We start from the raw sequence: 18,384 nt of genomic DNA on the forward strand, positions 1-18,384 counted from the left end.
CCAGAGGACTTGAGTTCAATACCCAGCCCCACATGGCAACTCACAACTGTCTCTAACTTGAATATCTGACATCCTCACACAGACACATATGCAGGCAAAGCACCAATGCACATAAAATAAAAATAAATATGAAATTTAAAAAATTTAAATTACATGTATTTATTTTGTATGCAATCACTCCTGACTGATTGTTTGTTTATCTGTGTGTGCACTTGTGTGTTTGAGTGCATGCATGTGTTCGTATGCCTGTGTGCCATGGCCTGTGTGTGTAGGTCACAGGAAAAGTTATGAGAGTGAATTCTCTCCTTCCACCCCATGGGTCGCTGGGGTTGAATTCCGAGTATCAGGCTTCTTCAGAAAGCTCCATTACCACTAAGCCATCTTGGTAGCCCTCAAAAGTTCTATATTTAATTTCAAACTCAGACGAGTAGGCAGGCAACTACCTGAATCAGATTCTTGGAATTTATAGGTTAGTGAAGGAAGCAGGTATAAGCCATCACAATAATAGATGTATGATTATTTCAATAATGGTGCAAGGACCAGGGCTAGGAGTGTACTTCAGTGGGTAGAGTGCTTTCCTAGGAAATACAAGACATGGTTTGATCTCTAGAAGTGCATGAACAGGATGTGGTAGTGCTTGTCTGTAATCCTAAGAGGTTCATAGATATATAGCGAGCCTGTTGCTTTTCCAGAGAACCGAAGTTTGGTTCCCAGCACCCAGGACCATGTAGCTCCAGCTCTAGAGGCTCCAATGCCCACTTCTAGCCTCTGTATCTATACACTAGTTGGCATATAGTCACACAGACACATAAATAAAAATAAATCTTAAGAAACGGAGAATGCAAAGGCCACTCACTAAGGAAAGAATCATTCAATTAATGATGGGAAAACTGGAGATCTATGTGCAAAGATTGGATTCTTTCCATTATCATATTTGAAACTCAACTGAAAAATGAATCAAGCACCTAGGTGTATGACCTAAAACCACAAAAATCTGAAGTAGAACAAATAGTAAAATCTTTGTGACATTGTATATGGCAAAGATTTCTTACATATGATATTAAATGCAAAAGCAACCAAAGTCAAAAATAGATAAATTAGGCTATATCAAGGTTTAAAATTTCTTCCCCTCAAAGATACAATCACCCTGGTTTGCTGTGACATGACTTTAATTCTGACACTGGGACAGGGAGGGGGAGGGCAGAGAGCAGAGGCAAGTGGATCTCTGTGAGTTCGAGGCCAGCCCTGTCTAAATAGCGAGTTCCAGGACAGCAGGGGTACACAATGACACCCTTTCTTACAAAAAAAAAAAAAAAAAAAAAAAAAAAAAAAAAAAAAAGGATAATTCAATGTTGGATGTGGTCATAGAAGAAAAACTTCTTCAAATTTTCTTTGGGCAGAGAGACCAAGAGAATAGAGGGGAAGGGTTAGGATTGTGGTCTGTCCAGAGTGTACACAAATGACCCTGTGGTGGGGCCAGCGCCTTTCCAGGGCAATCAAGGCTTGGTCATTCTCTGCAATTCCACTTGCTTGTCTCAAGCTGTCCTGTATTAAATATGTTGTTTCCCCCTCATAAACAAGAACCTCTTCTTAACTGGCATGGTTATAATGCTCATTCAATATGGGGCAGCTGCTTTCAGGTTCGTTCAAATCAGTGAGGCCAGTGCCTCTGTGTTCCATGTTCCCAATCTGCCATCCTGGCTGATACTTGAGCATCCTTTTCCCATTTTCCATGTCTCCTGGTTGTGAGCAGTCTCTTTGCTAACGTCTTTTCCTGTGGACAAGTCATTAGGAATGTCTTCTATAAACATTTTCTCTCAATCTGCTATTTAGGAACTTTGTGGTGGGTGGGTTACGTGAATGCTTAGAACGAAATAAAACATTCTAGGCACTGAAAGGTAAAACTGAGTGTTGTGGCTTAGACCTGTGATCCCAGGGAAGAATAATGAGTCAGGAGCTTTCCAGTTTTAAATTACTTTGGACTACATAGCCAAGTCCCATAAGAAGGAAGCCTATGGAGGGGTGAAACTATTTATAAATCAACTCAACAACAAAAACCCTTACAGGTTAATTTTAAAAATGTTCAAAAAGGGGACTAGAGAGTTTGCTCATTGGTGAAGAGCTTGTATTGCTCTTCCAGATTTCCTGAGTTTGATTTCCAGCATCCATATCCAGTTTCTCAAGGTTACTCCAACTCCATCCAGGAGGATCCCACACACCTCTGGCCTCTGCAGCAAAATTCACTCATGCGCACATAACCTCCCTCACACACACATAACTAAGAGTAATAAAAAAATAAAATTAAGACTGCAAGATTCATAACCATGTAGAGTTATACAGGGTGAATTAGAAATATATTTTTTAAATTCAAAAGATTTTTGTTAAAAGAGGATATGCAAACTGGCCAGATGTCGGAGTATATACCTTTAATCCTAGCATGCAGGAGGCAGAGGCAGGCAAATTTCTGTGATTTCCAGACCAACCAGTACTTCATATTAAGATTTTATATGCTGGAGAGATGGCTCAGCAGTTTAAAAGTATTTACCGCCCTTTCGTAGAATTAGGGTTCAGTTCTCAGCACCAAGGATGCAGTGCCACTGTTCGCCACAGAACACGTGCTCACTTTTACGGACAAATGCATATGCAAATGCACAGACATACATAAATAAAATAGAACGAGACAGGGTTTCTCTGTGTATCCTTGGCTGCCCTGGAACTCACTCTGTAGACCCGGCTGGCCTCAAACTCAGAAATCCACCTGCCTCTGCCTCCCAAGTGCTGGGATTAAAGGCGTGCGCCACCACCGCCCGGCTTCAACTTTCTTTTAAAAAAAGGTTCTCATCAGTCACATAATAATCTTAACCTGCGCCAAGCGGTGGTAGCGCACGCCTTTAATCCTGCACTCGGGAGGCAGACCCAGCGGATTTCTGAGTTTGAGGCCAGCCTGGTCTACAGAGTGAGTTCCAGGACAGCCAGGGCTACACAGAGAAACCCTGTCTCGAAAAAAAAAAAAAAAAGAAAGAAAGAAAGAAAACCTGAACCCACACCACCCCTATCAATGAGTGGTCTCACCAAGACTCGAACTCGGATTGCTGGACTCAAAGTCCAGTGTGCTAACCATTACACCATGAGACCAGAGCGGCAGCTAATGTCAAATACAAGCTATTTATAGCTGGGCAGCGGTGGCGCACGCCTTTAATCCCAGCACTTGGGAGACAGAGGCAAGCGGATTTCTGAGTTCCAGGTCATACAGATTGAGTTCCAGGACAACCAGATGATACAGAGAAACCCTGTCTCGAAAAATCCAAAAAAACAAAAACAAAAAAACCAAAGCTATTTATAGACAGCTATTACACCATGAGCGCGCCCCGTTAGAAACCCGTTATAGACAACTATAGTTTCAGAACAGCCACGTTATATGCCCAGTTTATGGCTGTAGATGAAATTTGATTACATTTCCTGACCTTTAGATTTATAGTAGGCTTCTCACCCAACTTAGATAACCAGATCTTAATTTTTTTTTTTTGGTGTTTTTTTGTTTGTTTGGGTTTTATTGTTGGTTTGTGTGTGTGTGTGTGTGTGTGTGTGTGTTTGGGTTTTATTGTTGGGTTTTTTTTGGTGTTTTTTGTTTGGTTGATTTTAGTTTTAGTTTGGTTGGTTTTTGTTTGGTTTTGTTTGGTTTTGTTTGGTTTGGTTTGTTTGTTTGTTTGTTTGTTGAAACAGCGTTTCTCCTTGTAGTACTAGCTGTCCTGGAAGTCTCTCTGTAGATCAGGCTGGTCTCAAACTTGGTGGTCTGCCTTCCTCTGCCTCCTGAGTGCTGGGATTAAAGGTGTGCACTGCCACTGCCCAGCAAAAGCCATCCTTTGATGGCTTTGGCAACCAAGGTATGAGAAATCACAAAGCACTGTATTTGGAGTGAAGTGCGCCTATCAGTGGCTGTCTAGGTTGTCTATCTCCCGTAATTTTTCCAGACGCTCGCCATACACATCTGCATTCTGGGCAAGGAAAAATGCATCTAAATGTGGAATTAGGATAGCAGTTTACTTTCTTTTCATTTCAATTCTAAAAGCTTTCTTTTCCTTCTGCGGTGACGATAACACCCTAAACCAAAGTGGAGGTAGAGTCTTGATTTTTTTAGTAGAGCAACTGCCTTAAAAACCTGTTGGAGGAACATATTTAGGTTCCTAAATATGGTAGCTGGTGGATGTGAGCTGGAAAGCAGTTTTCTCAGGGACGAAAACAGGCAGATGCCTGACTGCACAATCATGGAGGGTGTTGGGTGTGTTTTAACATACTGGGGCTGCTGAGATATTTGAGAGTGAAGAAGCTACTAAAGCAACTATGACACTAAATTAAGCCATGCACATGGAGTGGTTCAGCCAAACAACCTTGGTGATACAAAAACTGTATTTAAGGACAAAGAATTCGAGGAGGGCAAGAGTAGTCTTGGATATGGGTAGAAGTAAGTACTACTGGCTTAAGTGGGGCCCAAATACAAATAGTACTTTGGTTAAGGGGAGAATGGAGCTCTGCCATCCTGCCATCCTCTGCAGAAATAGATAAAGATCAGGGTTGCACAAGCAGGCTCTGGCTTCATTACCAGAAGGTCTGGGTTTCTAGAAATTCTTTTGGGTAATGAACTTGAGAATATAAAAGTGGCTACAGGAGTGGGAGAAATGACTCGTTGCTTAAGAGCAGTTGTTGTAGCTGAAGAGGACCCTGGTTCAGTTCCCAGTATGGCAGCTATCTATAACTACACTTCCAGGGGATCTGTTGTTCTCTTCTGGCCTCTATGGCCAGAAGATACTGCATGTGCATGGTGAATGTACTTGTATGTAAAATTTGTATAATGCAACTTTTCTAACTGATGCTTGCTTGCTCCTCCCTCCCTCCCTTCTTTCCTTCCTTTCTTTTTGAGGCAGGGTTTCTCTGTGTAGCCCTGGCTGTTCTGAGACTCACTTTGTAGACCAGGCTGGCTTGAACTCAGAGACCCACTTGCCTCTGCCTCCTGGGTGCCAGGATTAAAAGCGTGCGCCACCACCACCCAGCTTCTTGTTATGTTCTTCAATAAGATCAAAGACTGGGAAAGTGGTCTATTCCCTTATCCTCAGAGATATATTTCTTATAATTAATTTTTTTCATTTTATTTCATTTTATGTGCATGGATGTTTTGACTACATCTCTGTCTGTTCTCTGTGTGCACGCCTGATGTCCATAGAAGCCAGAAGAGGCCAATGGATCCCCTGGAACTGGAGTTAACAGAACTTGTTAGCCATTATTTAGGTGCTGAAAATGGTGCCAGTATCCTCTGGAAGAGCATGCAGTGCTTTTAACTCCTGAGTTATCTCTGTAGCCTCACTTTTTTCTTTCTTAATAGAGCCTTACTATGTAGGCCAGACAGGTCTTCAATTCGAAATCCTCCCAACTTGACCTTCGAAGTGTTAGTATTGCTAGTATGTACATCCACGCACAGCTCTATAACTACTTGTTCTGGCATTGAGGAGGGATAAAAAGACAAGGAAAAATAGGAGAGGAAACAGACTAACAATGGAGTCTACCTAAAGTCTCTGTTAGCAGTGAGTAAGAATTTTAGAACAATTAACATTTGCTGTGAAGATTGTTTGTATAGAGACAATGTTCCTTTTTTTTCATACCAGAAATTGAGCCTAGGGTCTCATGCATGCTCAGCAAGCATTCTACCACTGAGCCACAATCCCAATCCCCGATATTCCTTCTAGAGAGAAATATTTTCTTATTTTTTAATATTTTTATTTTTTGGTTTTTTTGTTTTGTTTTGTTTTGTTTTTTTGAGACAGGGTTTCTCTGTATAGCCCTGGCTGTCCTGGAACTCACTCTGTAGACCAAGCTGGCCTCGACCTCAGAGATCCACCTGCCTCTGCCTCCCAAGTGCTGGGATTAAAGATGTCCGCCACCACAGCCCGGCCGAGAAATATTTTCAAATGAGAATGTTAAAATAGCAATAAAATAGACTTAAGGCCTGAAAATGCATACGATTAAGTGAGGCATTATTATTTTTTCTACATTTAAACCTGAGATTTTCTGGGACTCTCATAAATAAGAATCTAAACCTTACTGAACCTTATGACTTAGGTTTTACCTCATCAGCTGTACTTCCATTTAATACATATCAGGATCTCACCTAAAGTCCTTAGCAACCCTTTGAAATATAACTTCAGAACCCACCAAAATCTTATTTATACACACAGATAACATTAACACCTAATATTATGGTCTCTCATTTGGTTTTGGTATTTGAGACAGTGTAGTGGAGGCTGGCATTGATCTCCTTATTTGACCCACTCCCAGTCCTGCTACTGTCATTTTAATATCAGACTGTTTTAGGTATGTGTGTGTCTGTGTGTGTGTGTGTGTGTGTGTGTGTGTGTAATGTGTGAGGGTACCAGAGGAGTGTCTCAGAACCCTTGGAAGTGAAATTGCAAGTATTTATGAGCCATCTGATGTGGATGCTGGAAATTGAACGGAGGTCTCTTGGAAGCGAAGCTGGAACTCTTTAATCACTAAGCCATCTCTCCAGTCCCAGACTGTTTTGTGAGACAAGGTCTCATTATATGGCCCAGGCTAGCTTCTCATTTGTGATCTTCCTACCTTAGCCTACCACAGGCTGGAATTACAAATGTATATCAGCATGGTTGGATGGTTGCGATCAGACTTTTGACTGACAGGAATATGCAATGCAGCTAGCCTAGAAGCTGAAATGTCTGGAGTCATAAATTCCTGTCCTTCCTGAACCAAGAGGAAGGAGTAATGTTGAGGAAAGAATGGGAAATAGCATCCACTTAAGTCATCTTTTATGTCTAGAATATGGAGACAGTTTTACTGTCCCCTATGAGGGACTTGTAAGAAAAAAGGCCAAGTAATATATAAAGGTAGAGATATCAGAATTACACCAAATTTCTCAACAGAGATTCTAAAAGCCAGAAGATCCTGGACAGATATCTTGCAGACTCTATGAGACCACAGACACCAGCCCAGACTACTATACCCAGCAAAACTCTCAATCACCAAGGTATTCCATGACCAAACCTAACAATATCTTTCTATTAATCCAGCCCTACAGAGGATACTAAAAAGAAAACTCCAACACAAGAAAGATAACTACATCCAAGAAAGCACAAGAAATTAATCATCTCACAACAAACCCTAAAGAAGAGAATCACACATACATAGTACCACCCCAAATGACAAAATAACAGGAACTAACAATCATTGATTATTAATATTTCTCAACATCAATGGACTCAGTTCACACACACACACACAAAAACTCCTACAGGTTAGCATAGTAAATATATAAACAAGATCCATCATTCTGCTGCATACAAGAAACACAAAGATAGACACTACTCAACAACAAAGATAGACTAAAACAAGGTAGAGTAAAAGGCAGGAATAAAGTTTTCCAAGCAAATTGTCCCAAGAAACAAGCTGAAGTAGCCATTCTAATATCCAATAAAATAACTCCTTGCATTCTATCATATCACCATAGACTAAGGCTAGACTTGAAAAACAACAGAAATAACAGAAAGCCCACATACTCACGGAAACTGATCAATTCTCTACTCAATGATAACTCAGTCAGGGAAGAAATGAAGAAATTAAAGACTTTCTAGAATTCAGTGAAAATACAACATTCCTAAACTTATGGGACACAATGAAAGCAGTGTTAAGAGAAAAATTCATAGCACTGAGTGCCTTCATAAAGAAATTGGAGAGATCTTACACTAGCAACTTCACAGCACATCTGAAAGCTCTAGAACAGAAAGAAGCAAACACACTCCAGAAGAGTACAAATAGTCAAACTCAGGACTAAAATCAACCAGTTCTAAACAAATAAACAACAACAAAAAAATACAAAGATCAACAAAACCAAGAACTGGTTCTTTGAGAAAATCAACAAGATAGATAAACCCCTAGCCAAACTAACTAAAGGGCACAGGGCCAGTATCCAATTAAAACCAGAAATGAAAAGGAAGACATAACAACAGAAACTGAAGAAACTCAAAAAATCATCAGATACTACTACAAAAGTCTATACATGACAAAAAATCTAGACAAAGTGGATGATTTTCTAGACAGATATCACATACCAATGTTAACTCAAGATTAGGTAAACTATCTAAACAATCTCATAACCACTAAGGAAGTAGAAGCAGTCATTAGCAACCTCCCGTTTAAAAAAAAAAAAAAAAAAAAAACTCAGGGCCAGATGGTTTAAGTGCAGAATTCTACAAGACCTTCAAAGCAGCTATTACCAGTACTCCTCAAACTCTTCTGCAAAATAGAAACAGAAAGAACACTACCCAATCCATTCTATGAGGCCACAGTTAACCTGGTATCTAAACCACACAAAGACCCAACAAAGAAATAGAACTTCAGACCAATTTCGCTTAGGAACATAGAAGGAAAAAAAACTCAATAAAACTCAATAAAATTCCCACAAACCGAATCTAAGAATACATCAAAAATATCATTCACCACTATCCACCACTATCAAGCAGGCGTCATCTCAGGGATGTGGGATGGTTCGATATACAAAAAAAAAAAAAAAAAAAAAAAAAAAGTCAATGTCATCCTCTATAAAATCAAACTCAAAAAGAAAAAAAATCACATAATCATTTCATTAGATGCTGAAATATCCTTTGGCATATCCTTCATGTTAAGAGTCTTGGAGAGATCAAGAGTTAAAAGTACATACCTAAACATAATAAAAGCAATATATAGCAAACCATAGCCAACATAAAATTAAGTGGAAAGAAATCCTACTAAAATTAGGGACAAGACAAGGCTGCCCATTCTCTTAGGTTTTATTCAATATAGCATTTGAAGTTCTAGCTAGAGCAATAAGACAACAAAACAACTTCTGGAGGATTCACTACCCCGACCTCAAGCTATACTACAGAGCAATGGTGATAAAAGTTGCATGGTACAGACAGACAGGTTGTCAATGGAATAGAATCGAAGACCCAGAAATAAAACTACACAACTATGGACACTCGATCTTTGACAAAGAAGGGAAAACGATACAATGAAAAAAAAAAGAAAGATAAAAAAGCATATTCAATAAATGGTGCTGGTCTAACTGGATGTCTGCATGTAGAAGAATGCAAATTGATCCATATTTATCATCCTGCACAAAGCTCAAGTCCAAGCTGATCAAGGTCCTCAACATAAAACCAGACACACTGAAACCAATAGAAGAGAAATTGGGGGAGAGCCTTGAACTCATTGGCACAGGGGGAAATTTCCTAAACAGAATACCAATGAAGCTTTAAGCTCAGGCTCTAAGATCAACACTTGATAAGTGGGACCTCTTGAAACTGAAAAGCTTCTGTAAGGCAAAGGACACTGTCAATAGGACAAAAATGGCAGCCTAAAGATATTTACTAACCCTACATTCAATAGAGGGCTAATATCCAAAATATTCTTTATAGAATTCAGGAAGTTAGACTCCAAAAAATCCCCACAAATAACCTAGTTTAAAAATGGGATACAGAGCTAAACAGAGAATGCTCAACAGAGGAATTTTGAATGACCAAGAATCACTTAAAGAAATGTCCAACATCCCTAGTTTTCAGGGAAATGCAAATCAAAAAGACTGGGAGATTCCACCTTACACTAATCAGAATGGCTAAGATAACAAACAAACAAACAAACAAACAAAAAAACCTCAGGTGACAGCAGATTCTGGTGAGGATGTGGAGAAAGAAGAACACTCCTCCATTGCTGGTGGGATTGCAAACTGGTACAACCACTCTGGAAATCAGTCTGGCAGTTCCTCAGAAATCTGGAAATAGTTCTACATGAAGACACAAGTATCCCATTCCTTTTGTACCCAAAAGATGCTCCACTATTTCACAAGAACACATGTTCCACTACGTTCATAGCAGCCTTATTAGTAATAACCAGAAACTAAGAAGCAACTCAGATGTCCCTCAACCAAAGAATGGACACACAAAATGTGGGTCATTTACACAATGGGTTACAATTCAGCTATTTAAAACGAGGACATCATGAATTTCTCAGGCAAATGGATGGAACTAGAAAATATTACCTTGAGGGATGTAACACAGACCACAAATGACAGGTACAGTATGTACTCACTGGTAAGTGGATATTAGCCAAAAAGTAAAAAATACCCATTATATACCCAACATACCCTAAGATATTAAACAAGAAGGAAGGCCCAAGTGAGGATGCTTCAATCCCACTTAGAAGGGGTAACAAAAGAATCATGGGAAGCAGAGGGAGGGACCTGGGTGGGAGTGGGGAGGGGAGGGGAAAAGGGAGCAGGATCAAGTATGGGGGGGGGGAGACAGGAGATAGGCCCAAAAGGCCAAGAGAATAAGTGGAAATCTGAAGCTGCTGGAGGTGGGGGGTCGGGGGCGAATCCTCTAGAAAGTCCCAGAGACCTTAGATAGGAGAGACTTCCAGGATTCAATGTGGGTGACCTTAGCCGAAATGCCCAACAGTGAGTATATGGAACCACCTCTAGTAGCTAGACAGGATCCCCCAGTGAAGGGATGGGGACACCAACTCACCTATGAAACTTTTGATCCCAAATTGATCCTGTCTAAAAGAAATGCTGGTGGTGGAGGGGGAATGGAGCAAAGACTGAAGGAATGGCTGATGAGTGACTAGCCACACCCAGGGATTCATCCTACAGGTGGGCACCAATCCCTGACACTATTACTGATGCTATGTTGTGCTTGCAGACAGGAGTCTAGCATTGCTGTCATCTAAGAGGCTCTACCAGCAGCTGACTGAGACAGATGCAGATACAGTCAAGCATTGAACAGGGGCCCCTATGGAAGAGTTAGGGAAAGGATTGAAGGAGCTGAAGGGGATGGCAACCCCATAGGAAGACCAACAGTGTCAACTAACCTGGACACCTGGGAGCTCTCTGAGACTAAGCCACCAATGAAAGAGCATACATGGGCCAGTCCAAGGCCTCCAGCACATATGTAGTAGAGGGTTGCCTTGTCTGACCTTATTGGGAGAGGGTGTGCCTAATCCTGTAGATACTTGATGTCCCAGGGTAAGGGGAGACAGGGGTGGGGGTGGGGACACCCTCTAAGAGGCGAAGGGGAGGGGCATGGGGGAAGAAGTCTGTGAGGGGGGACCAGGACGGGTAACACGGGGTGCAGGATGTAAATAAATAATTAATAAAATATCTTTAAAAACATATCTTGATCTGATGTACTTCCAACTCCCATTATACTCCCCAACACATGCCCCCACCATGCCCCCACCTTCGTCCTTCGTGTCCTTTTTTTTTTTTTTTTTTTGTAATTCATTGAGTCCAATTAGTGCTGCCAGCTGGAATAGTGATTGCTCTTGTTGGTTTGTTCTTGTGCAAGTGTTAGGCAGGCGACCGTAACTCAAGTGGAGATAATATGTGTCAGTACTCCTCCCCACCTCTGGCTCTTACGTTCTTTTTGCCCTTTCCTCTGTGATATGCTCTGAGGTTTGATGGGTTTAGATATGTCTTAGTTACTGTTCTATTGCTGTGAGGAGACACTATGACCAAGGCAACTCATAAATTAGTGTTTAATTGGGAGCTTGCTTAGAGTTTGGCATCAGGTAGACAGGCAGGCATGGTGCTAGAGAAGCAGCTGAAAGCTTACATCTGATTTGCAAGTTGCAGAGAGTAAGGAGGGAGAGAGAGAGAGAGAGAGAGAGAGAGAGAGAGAGAGAGAGAGAGAGAGAGAGAGAAAACCTCAAAGCTCAGCCCCAGTGACCAGTGACACACCTCCAAAAAGGCCACTCTTAATCTTTCTCAAAAGTTCACCAACTGGGGAAGCATTGAAGCATATGTGCCTGTGAGACCCGTTCTCATTCTTACTACCACAATATAGATGCCCCATTCGAGATCTGAGCCCTCAACAGTCACTTACTCTCAGCTCTTGGACCAATTATGAATGATTGTACTAACTGTTGCCCACTAAAGAAAGAAGGTTCTCTGGCCAACATTCAGAGCAGCAGTAATCTATGGTTATAACCATAAATATTTAGAAGGCAGTTTGATAAAATGTCCTGTCCGCTTAAGAGAGCAACAGTGGTTGCTTCCCCATCCCTACTCCTGCTAAGGCCTGTGACTTCCCAAGCTGTGGACTTTGACTAGGTTTATACTGCCAGGCATGACTTACAACCTGTGCAGAGGCAGTCCTCAAACTCAAGCAGAAAGTATTTGTCTGTCTTCTGGGCCTTCATGCTACTATTGCACCAGTGGTAACATCTTGCCTGCAGGGAAGAAGGTGTACCTTAGTTCCAGCTTGATTTTTCGATGTCTTGTCACCAAAATTTGTTGTGCCTCCAGCAAAAATATCTTGCTACGTTGTTATGGCGGGTAACCAGAAGCAATGGCTATAGCCTGTGCTGTTTTAGGTCCAACTTGTAGGGAGGTATCTCATGCCTGGCATTGAGATTTTCACTTGATAACCCATGTCTTTTTTTGGGGGGTAGTATTGTTTACAATGCAGAATAGCTGTGCTCAAACTCCTCTATGAAAAATTATATTTTAAAATTAGCTTGCAAAATAGTGTGTTTCCACAAGATATTTTAATACAATTTTTAAACAAAGACTATTGATAAAACTGATAAAGAAAAAAAAACCCACCAGAACAATGATTCATTCACTATTCATGAACAGAACCAAAGAATAGTTAGCTTAAGGAACTTTATCTCTTGTTGTTTGAGACAGGTCTCAATATGTAGCCCTGCTTGTCTTGGAAATTGCAATGAGACCAGGTTGACCTTGAACTCATAGAAATCCACATGCTTTTGCTGGTATTAAATGTGTATTCCACTATGCCCAGCCAGAAATTTTATCTGTTCCCAATGCAAGTGTGCAAAAAGAACATCTCTTCATTATTAAAGAATTCCAACATTTGAATATATGACCTTTGTGCTTACACACAAGGGTAATGTTGTGATAGGTACTTTGTGGTGTTAAATTTGCAAAAAAATGCATAAAATGCATTATACTTATTTAAAATTACAATATAAATTATATTTCTGAAACTGTATAGCTTGTACCTCCAGAAATGCAAGTGATATATAAATGAAAAACGTAACAAGGAAAAGTATAAACAATAAAGATGCCAGGCATGGTAGCACATGTTTGTTATTTCAGAACTTGAGAGAAGGTGAACACAAGTTTGATACTAATGATAATTATAATGATATTGACAATTTAATCTAGCAGGAAAAAACTCAAAAGTGAAATAGAAACCTCCAAATTAGTTGTTTTGATATATTTTTGGCATACAGAAGTCGTGTACTACAAGAACAGAATATGGGCAATTATATAATGAGACTCCATACAAGACCATCAACTATTTGCTTCTGAAGTCTTATATTGCTATAAATAGCTGCTCCTTTGAAGCATAGCTTCTTGAAAAATATTACACTCTCCCATTCATTTTCTGTTGAGAATTGCTCTTTTTGAAATCCATAAAAGGACATAGCCAGTACAATTTTCTCATCATCTGTGCAATGTTTCTAAGTTGTCTTGGGCATGCAAATTTATTTTATACTCATACGTAGACCACAGATTTGGCAAAATCATACTGACAAGGCAGGCTCAGCAGGCTTGATGGCAAGCCTGACAACCTGACTTTGGCTTTCAGGCCTTACAGAATAGAAGGTAAGAACCAATTCTGGAAATTTGTTCTCTGACCTCCACTCCACCCATTCACCAGGAAACTTATATGGCATGTACACAATAAATGCAATTCTTAAAACCCTAGAATAACAACATCAGTAACAATACAGGTGATCAAACAACAACACATCAAGAACTATAACTATAACCGTAGCTCTGATGTATTGAAAGTCCCTGGAATTTCATCAGCTGGAATGAATGCAAGAGTGCAGAAAAATGATACATTTATAACCCATATTTCTCATCATTGGTACATTATATGCCCAGGCCTTTCCCTTGAATTAGGTTTCTATTTCTCTTCTATAGTGTTTGCTTTCAAGAGTTTAGCTTTCAGTATTTCCAGCATTTGGAATATTAAACTTTTTGGTAATTTTGAATGGGGGGTTTCAGACTTAAGGTGTGGGGAGCCGCCCTCACATTCGCCGTTGCAAGATGGCGCTGACATCCTGTGTTCTAAGTGGTAAACAAATAATCTGCGCATGTGCCAAGGGTAGTTTTCCACCCCATGTGCTCTGCCTTTCCCGTGACGACAACTCGGCCGATGGGCTGCAGCCAATCAAGGAGTGACACGTTCTAGGCGGAGGATAATTCTCCTTAAAAGGGACGGGGTTTCGCCATTCTCTCTCTTGCTCTGGCTCTTGCGCTCTTGCGCTCTGGCTCCTAAAGATGTAAGCAATAGAGCTCTTGCTCTCTTGCTCTCTTGCTCCTGAAGATGTAAGCAATAAAGCTTTGCCGCAGAAGATTCCGGTTTATTGCGTCTTTCCTGGCCGGTCGCGAATGCGTGTAAGATTAAGGAATGTGGACCTCCTGTAATTTCAGCACTTGGGAATTACCGTACTGGGTGATTATGATTGGTACTGAAAATCAATAGACTTATGTTCTGATGACATCCCATTGAGGGCAGGATGCCAGGAGTAGCTGACCTACACAAAATAGACTCTATGTTTGTTGCCAGCATTTGCTTTTTGTATTTTTTTGTCTTACTGTGGTTTTTTGTTTGTTTGTCTTGATTTTCATTATTTGTTTTTTGTTTGGGAAAGGAAGGGAAGGAAGAAGAGGAGGGAGGGAGAGAGGAACATAGAGTTGGGTGTGTAGGAAAGCATGAAGGCTCTAGGAGAAGTTGGGAGAAAGAAACTAGTATGATCAAAATATATTCGCATGAAAAATGTTAATTTGAATAAAGAAAGAAATTGAAAGTAGGCAGAAACAAAGGTAATAATGTGCAAAACCTTAAATGAGATTTGGGCCATGGTAGATGTTGTGTTTTATAAAAAAGATAAAGAGAAGGAATATGTCTGGTGGATGTGCAGTCAGGTGTGTGGGAAGAGGGTACCTCTGCAGGTCCATGCTGAGACATCCCTATACAGCTTTTTCAGGACATGTGGAGGGGAGTTGAGACAGGAGAGAGAGAGAGAGAGAGAGAGAGAGAGAGAGAGAGAGAGAGAGGGAGAGGGAGAGAGAGAATTAGAGGCTGGCCATGAGAGAGAGGGAGGAGAAGAATGGAGAAAGAGGGGAGCAGGAGCAAGAGAGCAGAGCAAGAGCAAGAAAGCAAGAGAGCAAGAGAGAGGAGGGGGCAAGCAGCCCCTTTTATAGTGAGTCAGGCACACCTGGCTGTTTCCAGGTAACTGTGGGGCGGAGCTTAGACAAAATGCCAACAGTAGAGGCTTTGTTCTTTTTAGGTTTGAAGTATTAATTCCCCACAATCAGACCTGCATCCTGAAAACACCAGCTGCAGTTTGGAGAATACAGTGAAGGGGAGCAAGAACGCAGGACAAAACTATTTGGGCTTCTGTATGGTTACATGCAGTGGTGTGAAACTCTCCATTTGTCCACCCTGTTCCCCCTGCCCCTGTTTCCTCTGCACCTTCTCTCCCTGCTCTATGTCCTGAGAAGTTAAACTGGTGTTAACTGTAGGACATCATCCTTTCCTCTCAAACTTCTGAGTTTGGCCAATGGAAAACTCCTGATATTAAAAAAAAAAAATACTAGATCTGCCCCACCATGTATGTCCATTATGTGTGTGTTGAGGATGAAACTCAGGGTCTCTTGCATGCTAGATAACTATAGTAACTGCTCCCCTTGCCTGGTCCCTTCAGCCCTGTAGGTAGTGATCTTTATTCCCAAGGGTTTCTGTAATTTCTACTTGGTAGACTTCCTCTGAACTTACCCTGGTTTAAATAATTCCTTTTCCAGTTCTTCTAGTTTGAACTTGTCATGGTATTTCCTGTTGGTGCCTTTACCAAATACAGCTGGTAGCAGGATATGGAAGGAAATGAAAAGGTTAGAGATCACGTTGGGAGATAACTTAGAAAGATGGTTGATGATCAAAAATTAGCATTACTTACAAGCATAAAAAGGTTACAGCATTTTTTTTTCTCTTTTTTTTAATTAGGTATTTTCCTCGTTTACATTTCCAATGCTATCCCAAAAGTCCCCCATACCAACCCCCCCATCCCCTACCCACCCACCCCCCCTTTTTGGCCCTGGCATTCCCCTGTACTGAGGCATATAAAGTTTGCAAGTCCAAAGGGTCTCTCTTTCCAGTGATGGCCGACTAGGCCATCTTTTGATACATATGCAGCTAGAGACAAGAGCTCCGGGGTACTGGTTAGTTCAAAATGTTGTTCCACCTATAGGGTTACAGTTCCCTTTAGCTCCTTGGGTACTTTCTCTAGCTCCTCCATTGGGGGCCGTGTGACCCATCCAATAGCTAACTGTGAGCATCCACTTCTGTGTTTGCTAGGCCCCTGCCTAGTCTCACAAGAGACAGCTATATCTGGGTCTTTTCAGAAAAATCTTGCTAGTGTATGCAATGGTGTCAGCGTTTGGAAGCTGATTATGGGATGGATCCCTGGATATGGCAATCACTAGATGGTCCATCCTTTCGTCACAGCTCCAAATTTTGTCTCTGTAACTCCTTCCATGGGTGTTTTGTTCCCATTTCTAAGAAGGGGCAAAGTGTCCACACTTTGGTCTTCGTTCTTCTTGAGTTACATGCGTTTAGCAAATTGTACCTTATATCTTGGGTATCCTAAGTTTCTGGGCTAATATCCACTTATCAGTGAGTACATATTGTGCGAGTTCCTTTGTGATTGGGTTACCTCACTCAGGATGATGCCCTCCAGGTCCATCCATTTGCTTAGGAATTTCATAAATCCATTGTTTTTAATAGCTGAGTAGTACTCCATTGTGTAAATGTACAACATTTTCTGTATCCATTCTTCTCTTGAGGGACATCTGGGTTCTTTCCAGCTTCTGGCTATTATAAATAAGGCTACTATGAACATAGTGGAGCATGTGTTCTTCTTACCGGTTGGGACATCTTCTGGATATATGCCCAGGAGAGGTATTGCGGGATCCTCTGGTAGTACTATGTCCAATTTTCTGAGGAACCGCCAGACTGATTTCCAGAGTGGTTGTACAGGTTACAGCATTTTATGGCAAATTAAATAGATGTCATAGGTTCTTAGCTGAAAACCTTTGTTGTATTTAGTTATTTATTTTTTTCCATCGCTGTGACAAGATATCTGGTCATCTCCAACCCCATGTCTTACCTTACAAACATGCTTATATCTACAAAAATGTTTCTCCTACCAGATACCAAAACTACCAGATACTAAAGGAATGCAGAAAACAAACAAACAAACAAACAAACCATGAGGATGCTGAAACTATTTTTTCTTAAGTGAGAAAGAATTAGGGCAGTGAAGACCTGACCATGAGATGCATGTTCTTCACAGAGATTCAAGCAGTTAGCAAAAACCCACAGCTGAACTTACTTCCTCAGGGCATGGGCTTCTTCTTCTTCTTCTTCTTCTTCTTCTTCTTCTTCTTCTTCTTCTTCTTCTTCTTCTTCTTCTTCCCTCTTCTTCTTGGATATTTTTCTTTATTTACATTTCAAATGTTTTCCCCTTTCCAGGTCCCCCCTTCTGAAACCCACTATCCCATCCCCACTCTCCCTGCCTCTATGAGGGTACTCCCCCACCCACCCACTCCCATCCTCCCACCCTGATATTCCTCTACACTGGGGCATCAAACACCCTCAAGCCCGAGGGTCTTTCCTCCCACTGATGTCCAACAAGGCCATCTTCTGTCACATATGTGGTGGGCACCATGGGTCGCTCCACATATATTCTTTGGTTGGTGGTCCAGTCCCCAGGAACTCCGGGCCTGTTGACACTGTTGTTCCCTCCATGAGGTTGCAAACCCCCTCAGCTCCTTCAGTCCCTTCTCCAACTCCTCCATTGAGGACCCCCAAGCTCAGTCCAACAGCTGGCTGTGAGCTTCCATCTCTTTGTCAGTCTCTGGCAGAGCCTCTCAGGAGATAGCCATACCAGGCTTCCATTAGCAAGCACTTCCCGGTATCCATGGTATCCACAGTAGTGTCTAGGTTTGGTGTCTGTATGTGGAATGGATGCCCAGGTGGGGCAGTCTCTGGATGGCCTTTCCTTCAGTCTCTGCTCCACAAGGACATAGACTTCTTAGCAGTGATGTTACATTACAGTTCAGAATTTAGCACTACATTCAAAAAGTTTTTGTTTAATTGTCATTTAATTGGAGGATTATTTTGATATACAGCAGGATAGTAGCAGAATACTTAGGTGATCGAAACAAGAGGGATTAATTTGGGGAAGGTGAGGCATACTAGGAATAGATCAACAGGAAGGAAACTGTAGTAG

At 41.2% G+C, this 18,384-nt stretch overlaps 1 non-coding gene across 1 annotated transcript; it reads right to left on the bottom strand.

Moving 5' to 3' along the window:
• Positions 1-3,063: 3,063 nt before the first annotated feature.
• On the bottom strand, positions 3,064-3,135 carry n-TQttg1. Its single transcript has one exon. It is a non-coding gene; the product is annotated as a tRNA-Gln (tRNA).
• Between the last annotated feature and the right edge of the window lie 15,249 nt (positions 3,136-18,384).

This window comes from Mus musculus, chromosome X (assembly GCF_000001635.26).
Source record: "Mus musculus strain C57BL/6J chromosome X, GRCm38.p6 C57BL/6J".
In the NCBI taxonomy this organism is placed as follows: Eukaryota; Metazoa; Chordata; class Mammalia; order Rodentia; family Muridae; genus Mus; species Mus musculus.